Here is an 11,110-nt window from a genome sequence, read left to right on the forward strand (position 1 = left end):
CCTCCTGGGAGCCCACTTGGGCATGGACAAAACCCGGGATCGGGTCTTGGCGAGGTTTTACTGGCCGGGGGTGAAAAGGGACGTAGAACGTTACTGCCAAACGTGCCCGGAGTGTCAGCGGGTAGCTCCTCGCCCCTCGGCTAGGAATCCACTTATTCCCATGCCCATCATAGAGACTCCATTCGACAGGATAGCTCTGGACATTGTGGGACCCCTCCCCAAGACCAGCAGGGGACACCGGTACATCCTGGTGCTGGTAGACTATGCAACCCGGTACCCTGAAGCCCTACCCCTGCGCGCGGCCACCGCTAAGGCGGTAGCAAGGGAGCTCATGCTTCTGTTTAGCCGGGTGGGGATAGCACGGGAAGTACTGACGGACCAGGGGTCGTGTTTTATGTCTCGTGTCCTAAAAGAACTGCTCAGACTTCTCCAGGTCAAACAGCTCCGGACGTCGGTGTATCACCCCCAGACGGACGGCCTGGTGGAACGGTTTAACAAAACTTTAAAACATGCTGAAAAAGGCCATAGACACAGACGGTTAGAACTGGGACCAGCTGTTGCCCCATGTACTGTTCGCGGTGCGGGAGGTGCCCCAGACTTCTACGGGTTTCTCTCCGTTCGAGCTCCTGTACGGGAGGAGGCCTCGGGGAATCCTGGATCTCGCCAAGGAGACCTGGGAGAGTCAACCGTCACCCCACCGCACCGTGGTGGAACACGTAGAACAGGTGAGGGACCGTATGGCCCAGGTTTGGCCCATCGTCCGGGAACATCTCGGGCGTGCCCAGCAGGCCCAGGCGAGGGTCTACAATCGGGGAGCCCAGCTGCGCATCTTCCGGCCTGGGGATCTGGTGCTGGTCCTGGTCCCGACGGCGGAGTGCAAGTTCTTGGCCAAATGGCAGGGGCCATACGAGGTGGTCGAGAGAGTTGGAGAGGTAAATTACCGAGTGCGGCAACCAGGGAGGCGTAAGCCTACCCAACTGTACCATGTGAACATTTTGAAGCAGTGGAAGGAGGGGGGGAATCCGCCCGGTCCGGCACCCCTGGGGTTGGTGGCCCGACGAGAGGTTCCGGTGGTTCCGGTAGGAGAGGACCTCAGCCCGGCCCAGAAGCAAGACCTCGCTGACCTGGTCCTGCAACACCAGGACGTCTTCTCCGAGCTCCCGGGTCGGACCTCGGTGATCCAGCATGACATCCGGACGGCACCTGGAATAAAGGTGAGAGTTCCGCCCTACAGAGTCCCGGAGGCCAGACGGGCGGCGATCCAGGAGGAGGTGGCCCGGATGCTGCAGCTGCACGTCATTGAGGAGTCCCGCAGCGCCTGGTCTAGTCCAGTCGTCCTCGTGCCCAAACCTGATGGGAGTTACAGGTTCTGTAATGACTTCCGACGGCTGAACGAGGTCTCCGACTTCGACGCCTATCCCATGTCCAGGGTGGACGACCTGATCGAGCGACTGGGGCCGGCCCGGTATCTCACCACCCTGGACTTGACCAAGGGATATTGGCAGGTACCCTTGACCAAGTCCGCCAGGGAGAAGACGGCGTTCGCGACCCCGGGGGGTCTGTTCCAGTACACCGTTCTCCCCTTCGGAGTCCATGGAGCCCCAGCAACCTTTCAACGGATGATGGACCAGATCCTGCGGCCACACCAGGCCTACGCCGCCGCCTACATAGATGACATCATCATCCACAGCGACAGCTGGGATGTCCACATCCAACAGCTGAGGGCCGTACTGGGCGAGCTACGGAAGGCGGGTCTCACCGCCAATCCGGCCAAATGTCGCCTCGGGTTGGAGGAGACGGCCTACCTGGGCTTTCAGGTGGGTCGGGGAAACGTCAGGCCCCAGGAGAGCAAGGTGGCTGCCATTAGGGACTGGCCCCGACCGACCTCCAAAAAGCAGGTAAAGTCGTTCTTAGGGCTGGTCGGGTACTATCAGCGGTTCATACCCGGCTTCGCCACCCTGGCCAGTCCTATGAACGACCTGACCCGAAAGACATTCGAAGGCCTTCGAGGCGTTTCGGGGAGCCTTGTGCTCCGAACCGGTGCTCATAACCCCAGACTTTACTTCTCCCCTCATAGTGCACACCGACGCCTCGGAGGTGGGGCTGGGGGGAGTCCTATCCCAGGTCCGGGCTGGAGAGGAGCACCCCGTCACCTATATCAGCCGGAAGCTCCTTCCCAATGAGAGGAATTACTCGACCGTGGAGAAAGAGGCCCTGGCCATCAAATGGTCGCTGACTAAACTCCGATACTACCTCCTAGGTCGGGAGTTCACCTTGGTCACCGATCACGCCCCGCTGAAATGGATGGCCAGCGCCAAGGACTCCAACTCCAGGGTGACGCGGTGGTTCCTGGCCCTTCAGGACTTTCGTTTCAGGGTGGACCACCGACCTGGCAAAGAGCACGCGAACGCCGACGCCTTGTCACGCCGGGATGCCTGCCTGGGCTGGGTTCCCGGGGACCGGAGGCCTCATCTAACGGGGAAGGGATGTGACGACCCGTTCCCCACCCGGGGGAACCGCGGGGTAGTGGTCGACGGGGTATACCTCCTTCACCCACCAGTCGGCAGCAGAGCGTGCGTCGGCACCCGGCGCAATCACCGGGATGCAACGGACCTGGCCGGGGGGGGGGAGAGTCGGCATAAAAGACGATCGTGGACGCACACCGGGGGGAACCAGAAGGACCAGCAAAGAACCAGTCGATAGCTGAGAGTCTCACAGAGGCCACCATTGACAGTATTTGCATTGCCTTGTACCCTTTCGCCGAATAAACGCCGACTTCGGCTTACCCTGGAAACTGAGTGTGGTGCATTCCGTGTGAGTTAGAAACATTCGTGAACCGGGCTGCCACAATATATATACATATCAGATATTATACTACTCTATCTATTTTCGCGAATGGTCTGACTTTTGACTCTATACTGCCGCCTCGATTTCCGGTGGTATTGTTCCCTTTCTCGGGGAGCACTCCGGATTCGTAAGCACAGAGGCGACGGACCCATTGACGGACGAAACACCTCCGTATCCGTATTTACCTTAGGGTGTGACTGGTCCTTTACACCGTTATTCAAAACCTAAAGTTGTGTTTCCCTCCACTGCCTATAACCCAGCAAAAAGTTATGTTATTCGCTCTTTCGGTCGCCTGATGTGGTGTAGTCTTTTGCTCTGGATCATCTCTAAGCAAAGCACCGAGCATGAGAATCAATGTGACGCAAGGCAGTATGACTCGAGACACAACGTTTATTCAGATCAACAAAGCATACCTACAGATCGTCCAAGGGAGATAATGCCCCTGAAAAAGGAAAAAAAAGGAATTACTCCCGGTGAGGCTAACAAGCACATTCTCCGTCAATTCTGTCGTGGCTGCTGGGATAGCTCACTGATAACCAATCTCCAGCTTGAAAAACTCAAAGGTGAGCCTCCATCTTTTGCTGAACTCCTTCTGTTAGTGCGTACTGAAGAGGATAAGCAGGCAAGCAAAGTAACAAAGATGAAGCAACACCTTGGGATCACTAGGACAAAAGCTCTTTCGCATCTCCAGACCACATGCATGCCAATCATTGCCAGTCTTGACCCTGTCTCAGAGGATCTTTCCTCTGCTACTACTAACGACCTCAGAAAGTATATAGCAGATCTGCAGGCTCAAGTACCACGGCTCAAAGTCAACAATGCAGAGAAACATGCAGCAAAGGCATCAAAAGAAATCAAGAAATGGCAAAAGACAAAGAGTGAACCAGAAACACAAGAACTCAAACAGATCACAGCAAGATTGCCAAGGCCTTGGTATTGTTTGAGATGTGGTGAAGATGCTCACATTGCCTCTGGTTGCAGTAATGACCCAAACCCAGGGTTGGTAGAGGCAAAGAAGAAAGCTCTGAAAGAGAAACAGTGTGTGGGAAAGCCACCATAACACCCCTGATTTAAACTAATCAGAGCTTCTGTTGAAGGACAAACAGGAGCTAAGAATGAGCATCGTCCTACCCGTACAAAGACTAAGAAAGCTGTGAGCTTAAAGGCAGGTGTTTGCCGCAACAACAAACTGCCAAGTCGACTTGTGGGAGGAAAATGTACAGCCAGAGTAGCAGTTGATGGAGTGGACTGCAGTTGTCTACTCGACACTGGCTCACAAGTCACAACCATAGCCATGGCCTTTTACCAAGAATATTTATCCGAACACCTGATCAAGCCGTTCTCCGACCTTCTTGAGGTTCAAGGAGCCAATGGCCAAGCGGTCCCATATCTGGGATATGTGGAAACCAAAATACATTTTCCAAAACAATTCTTTGAAACAGAACCTGAAATATCTACCTTAGCACTAATTGTGCCGGATCTTTGGCACAATCAGCAGTTACACCACACTGCTGATTGGCACAAACACCCTTGACCCCTTATATGAGCTGCTGTGTGAAACGCCCTTGCCAAATCATTAGTCTTTTCCCTATGGCTATCAGCAGATACTGAAAACACTTGACGTCAGAAAAAAGCAAGCTGATAGTGGCAAGATAGGTTTGGTGAAACTCAAGGGTCAGATTCAGGAAGTTCTTCCAGCAAACCAGAGACTGCTGCTTGAGGGATTTCTGTGCGCTAAATCAAGCAAAGTCTGCTCAATGGGCACCACTAACAACCAACTCACCTTGCCTACCTACTGTGTTATTTGCCCCTGATTGTGTCCTTCCAAATCCTGTACCAGATAAAAATAACCAAAATGTCTCTGCTACATGTTCCCAACAGCAGCAGACTGCAGATACAAAACCTGCTTTGAGTTTTGACTTTGGTACTTCACCCCTTTCTGAAGAGTATAAGCAGAGAATCACTCAAAAGTTGAACACTTTCTCTGATGTCTTTTCCCACCATGACCTCGATTTTGGTCATGCAACCAAGATCCAACATCACATTAAGCTTAAAGACGAGACCCCATTCAAACAGAGATCCAGACCGATTCACCCTCATGATTACGAACCAGTCAAAAAGCATCTGCAAGCTCTTTTAGATGCTGGTGTTATCGAGTCTCCATTCTCGTCGCCCATTGTGGTAGTTCGGGAAAAAAATGGTGATGTGAGATTATGGGTGGATTATCGAAAACTAAATCTGCAAACCATCCGAGATGCATACGCACTTCCAAGTCTTGAGGAGTCCTTTGTCCCTCTGTTATGGACCTCAAGTCGGGGTATTATCAGTTGGAAATGAACGAAGCGGACAAGCCAAAGACAGCTTTTGTGTGCCCCTTCGGGTTCTGTGTAATTTAACCGCACGCCCCAAGGAATTACAAACGCTCCAAGCACTTTTCAAAGGCTCATGGAGAAGTGCATGCAACACCTCAATCTGAAAGAAGTTCTTGTCTTTCTTGACGATTTGATCGTGTTTTCCAGTACTCTTGAGGAGCACGAGACCAGGCTCATTCATGTCCTGGAACGCCTGAAAGAATACGGACTCAAGCTCTCACCTGAAAAGTGTAGGTTCTTTCAGATCTCCGATCGCTATCTAGGACACATCGTGTCCAGAGATGGAGTGAAAACTGATCCCGATAAGACAGAGGCCAAGACCACAAACCTTGAAAGAACTCCAGTCATTCCTTGGATTTACCGGTTACTACCGGAGGTCCGTGAAGGACTATTCAAAGATAGTTAAACCACTTACCTGTCTCACTGCAGGCTACCCACCTCGCCAGAAAGGATGTAAATCTAGTCCGGGTGACCTAAACCCCAAGGAACCCTTTGGAGAACGCTGGAGCAATGCATGTCAGCAAGACTTTGAAAGCATTATCGAAAAACTTACCTCTTCACCTGTGCTAGGCTATGCTGATCCAAATCTGCAGTACTTCCTTCATACAGATGCAAGTGTGGTGAGACGCAGGGGCAGAGCCCTTCGTAATGATCGGGCCGTCACAGCCAATGGCTTGCCTCTCCATCTTATTTATTCTGAGGTAGCTTTTTGTGTCGGGAGGTGCCACAATTTGTCTCCTCGTTACTTCCTGCTACGCCCCTCCAGGCAACTTGCTACCGGTATGTACGCACGCTTTTCCTATGGACGCTCTGACTCTGATTTGTTTGTAGCATGGTGATTTATTTTTTCACACTGGTCGCTTTGCAGCGCTTTTGCCTGTTGCTTGCTGGTGCCTGCTGGTGCCCTGCCTTGGTTGGTGATGCGTGCAGGATTATTGATCGCGTAACAGTCTCGGTGTGGATTCCTACCAAACGGTAACATTCAGCGATGCGCAGTGAGCTCGCTGGCTTAAGTAGGAAGTTGCCAACTTCCTGGTATGTATCCCTTATTTTAGATCGCTATTGTTTTTAGAATTATGTTTAGCACTAACGGGGTGACCTGTATGCCTTATAGGTACTGCCGACTGTCGTTGCCGACTGCTGTTTTTGCCACCCGTTGCTTACCTACAAAGCTGCCTTAGCTGTCCTGGGCTAGCCTGGGAGATAACGGCGAAGACGCTAACGACCACTCCGTTTTAAACTTAATCCGGCTATCTGTTGTCTTGTCCTTGTGTGTTTCCACCTCTCCGTGTCGCAATAAGTGTGTGTGTGTAGAGTGTTTGCGCGTGCGTGTGTGTGTCCTGGGGAAGTGTTTGGTTTAATTTGGGGGATTCTGTTTATGGTTTGTTTGAGCCCTGCTTCTGTTAAGCCACTGGCAGGAGGCCTTTTCATAGCTGCGGATAGCCAGTGGGCTATCACGCATGTTTAAGATACTTTTGGGCCTGGTTTGTGTATTTGTGTTATATTTTGTTTGTTTCTTACTTATTTCCTTTTGTGAATTACATTCTGTGAGTTTGGTGCTAGCACTTGTGGTAGGCCATTTTATAGTGGCGGTTCATTAAGTGATCTGCTCAGCCACCCAACCATAGCCTTGGTCATTTTGTGTAGTTGTGTGTTTGTTTTGTTTGGTCGTTTGTATCTGCCCTCATCTCTCTTCTATTCCTTCGTTTCCAGGCACTGAGTGCCCACGGCAGGGAGGCCCTTAGGTGGTGGTGCCCCTCTTCCCGAGTGTGTTTTCACGTGTGGCCTCTTGGAATTTCTCTTATTTTACCATTTTGATCCTGTGTTGCTGTGTGTATGTGCGAGCACGAGTGACTGGTTGGTGTTTATGTATCTCCCCCTCCGTCTCCTGGTATCTTGCCCCCTGCTGGTAAGCCTCAGCCCTGATTACCCTGTCTATCCCCTACATACAGTGTGATTTCAATTGTCATGTTTGTTACATGTGGAACCCACATGTTTTAGCTAATAAAACAACTTATTTTTGGAACCTCGTCTCTGGTGCCGTCAGTCAACGAACGTGTGTGCTAGATAATTGTTTTGAGTTCATTGATTAATATATCCCTGGGTTCAATTCCTAGGGTGGCGTTGTCGGCTAGCTTATTTTCCCCTAATGCCACACAAGCACCATCGGTCTTGGAGCTGCTCTGTACCAGGAACAGAACGGAGTGAAACGTGTAATCGCATACGCAAGCCGAGGTTCATGTGAGTGAGTCGAGATACCCTTCTCAAAAATTTTGGCCCTCAAATGGGCCATAACAGACAAATTTCACGACTTTCTCTATGGTAACACCTTCACTGTTAACACAGATAACAATCCTTTAACCTACCTTCTCACCACGGCAAAGCTTGATGCAGCTAGCTACCGCTGGCTGGCAGCATTGTCCACATTCAACTTGGACATCAAATACAGACCCGGAAAACACAATCTCGATGCAGATGGTCTGTCCCGAAGGCAACATGGTGTGGTGGAAGATTACATGAGTTTTGAGGAGGAAGGTCGTATCCAAGAGTTCAGATACCGTCTCATGTCATCTTTCAAGGGTGTAGGGCATCAAGTCCTCCTTGCAGATACAGTCGCCGCAACCTGCCAGAAACATACAGTCCTGATGCAGAATGACTTGTCCTCCTTGGGGCTTGTACAATCTCTTGCCATGTCTCCTGCTGCTATCCCTGTCATGTTTGAACAGGAGGATCTCAAGAATGGTCTTCAGACAATACCAAAGTACAGTCAGCCTGATCTCATGCAGATGCAGAGAAATGATCCTGTCATTGGAAAACTCATTGGCTTGTTGAAAGCAGGGACCCACTTACCTGCCAATTACAAAGCTGACTCCCATGATCTTTACTTGATCTTGAATGAATGGAAACGTCTTGAGCTACAAGATGATCCTCTTTACCGAAAGCGCCTGTCTGGAACAGAGATGTTGATGCAGTTCGTTCTCCCTGAGGCCCTCAGATCCACTGTGTTGCAAAACCTTCATGATAATATGGGCCATCTAGGAATCGAGCGGACAGCTGAACTTACCAGATCTCGCTTCAATTGGCCCAAAATGACCTCAGAGATTGAGAAGAAAGTGAAGACTTGTGAGAGATGTGTCCGCAGAAAAGCCCCACCTGACAAGGCAGCCCCACTTGTAAACATCAATACCACCAGGCCGCTGGAGCTTGTCTGCATGGACTTCCTCTCAATAGTGCCTGATAGCAAGAACACAAAAGACATCTTGGTGACCACAGATCACTTCACAAAGTACTCAGTGGCCATCCCTACAAGAGATCAAAAGTCCAGTACTGTGGCAAAGACTCTGTGGGAACACTTCCTAGTCCACTATGGTTTTCCAGAGCGACTCCACAGTGACCAGGGAAGAGATTTTGAATCGCATACCATCCGAGAATTGTGCTGCCTGCTAGGTATACGCAAAGTGAGAACCAGCCCGTATCACCCCAGAGGTAATCCTGTGGAGCGCTACAACTGAACTTTACTGAGTATGTTGGGTACATTCAGTGGTGTAGTCTATTTTATTGTAGTGGGTATACTGTGATGAATCCCTCCCAGCCTCGTACAAACCCGTCCCACCGGTACGTGTACGTGTGTGGCACTTATGGGATGTCGCACCACACTCACCAACGCAGGGTTCTACAACCCGCTAACCTATAACGATTATCAACAATCATGGAAAGCTGAGTAGGTTTATCAGTTTTAATAACAGTATGAACAAAGAGAATGCCCGCTAAAAAATCTAAAGAAGAGATGGATGAAATAAAGCAATCTCTGAGCAACATTCTACAAGAGATTGGCAAAATTGCCTCGCAGCAAACACAGATACTCAAGTTGTTTGAACAGGTAGACGCAGGGGCGGCGCCAAACGGTTGCTTGCCATTGCTATAGCAACTCCAAGCAATTACTCAGAAACCCCAGAGCAACCCCTGATTTTTTGTCAAACTCAAACAACATATTTGAAATAATGCCATTTTCCGTAAAATGGTATTAAATAAGTTCAACTAAACCTATGGCCGAATGCGGTACCCGTCACCATACCGACCATTCCTGTCATATGAATCACCAGATTAAGTGCATAATCAGTGAGTAGCGTCAACATTTCAGGGCCGTGACTGGACTGTCGTTCAAATGAACACGAGTCAGCCTGGGACTCTCCTCTCCTCCCCTCCCCCTCACCGTGCCCAGTTCCCGAGCGTTGGGCATGCGCACACTCTGTAAGTGACATGAACAGATTAAAAAAAAACACATACACACAATTAACACAAACTATCCCAAGCAATATGTACAATATTAATTAATTATTTAATGTACATGAAACAATAATTTCATTAATAGCATAGTCTTACGAAAAATAAATAACATTTCAAATATGCGGACATCTCGCGGCGAGATTATCAGTCAGAGATGTTTGTTGCCGGCTCGTTGGCGCTTAAAAAATATGGACACGTTTTTACTATTTCGAAAGAAATCAAGTTCAAACACGACTCGCGATGGCGAGGTTGAGGATGGGCTCGTTAATAGCCAGACTTGTGTTGGACTTGGCAGTTGTTCGGAGGGGGGTTATGCTGAGGTCAAGAAACGGAAGAAAATATTGTAGCCTACACAGTTCTGAATTAGCAATACAATGTTATCACATGCTTGCTAGCAATGTTGGTGTGTTAAACCGTATGGATTAAAGTGGAATATTGCAAGAAGTCCTGTGATCAAGACATCAATTTAAGGTAGGCCGTTTGGTTATTAAGTTTGCCCGTCGCAGCATATTGACTTGACTTGGGGCCCATGTGATTTTGTTTTGAAGTAGAACTAGATTATAGGTTTGGCTCATGCCAAAGGATGGGTTTATCGTAGCCTGGTATGATCCGCCCTTAATAGAAGTATTATGAAGTATAATAGTATCAACAATAATAGCAACTATTGTATTAATGTTCCACATAGGCCTACATTTGAGACGTAGCGCGCAACTAATGTGAATGCTTTGGAATGTACCGTGGCGACGGTGGGTCTGAGATGTGCAATTCACCACTATTGACAGGACAGCTAACCTTGTAGTTGGGGGACTGCTGACGGGCTGTTGATTGAGAGAATATGTTGTTTGTTATATGTCGTGTGGCCGCAGTGCCACCTGGACTAGCAGTGAATGTGTACATGCCGCTGGGCTATTTTCATGTTGGCCTTCTTAAAGATCTTCCTCTATATTGTTCTATGTCTTTACGTCTTTATGTCTGTGCGTGTGTGAGGGAGAGGGAGAAAGATAGCGCACGTTGAACTGTCAAATGATACGATCACACTCAATCACAGTGGTGCGATTAGTTCAAGTTCAAAGTTCAAAGTTCAAAGTACTTTATTTGTCATTGCCATAAAGACAACGAGACATGTTGTCTCGTTGTCATCAGACGATTAGTCTGTGTTGTTACTGTACTGTAAACTTGCCTCGTACGGGACCACAACCACCCCAACCCGTGCCGAAAATGTCTTCCCGGCCGTGCCTCTGCCAAATTCAGGTGTTTTGATCAAGGTTTTTTTTTTTGACCAGCAACCTCTTGAATTCATACAGCAACTGTTAAGCAACTGCAACAAATTATTTCTGGCGCCGCCACTGGGTAGACGGCCTCCAAAAGCAACTGGTCACTCTTAAAAACGAGAACCAAGAGAAGGATCGGGAAATAGTAAACCTGAAAGTCAGAATGGATGAATTGGAACAATACTCTCGCATTGATGATGTGATAATCACCGGATTGAAGACCAGACACCGCTCCTATGCAAACGTCACAGCCTCGGCTGCACCCGGAGGGGATACCCCGCAGGCCGAGTTGGAGACGCTGGAGACCCAGGTCGTTCAATTCCTCAGTGGCAG

Source organism: Gadus chalcogrammus, chromosome 8 (assembly GCF_026213295.1).
Source record: "Gadus chalcogrammus isolate NIFS_2021 chromosome 8, NIFS_Gcha_1.0, whole genome shotgun sequence".
In the NCBI taxonomy this organism is placed as follows: Eukaryota; Metazoa; Chordata; class Actinopteri; order Gadiformes; family Gadidae; genus Gadus; species Gadus chalcogrammus.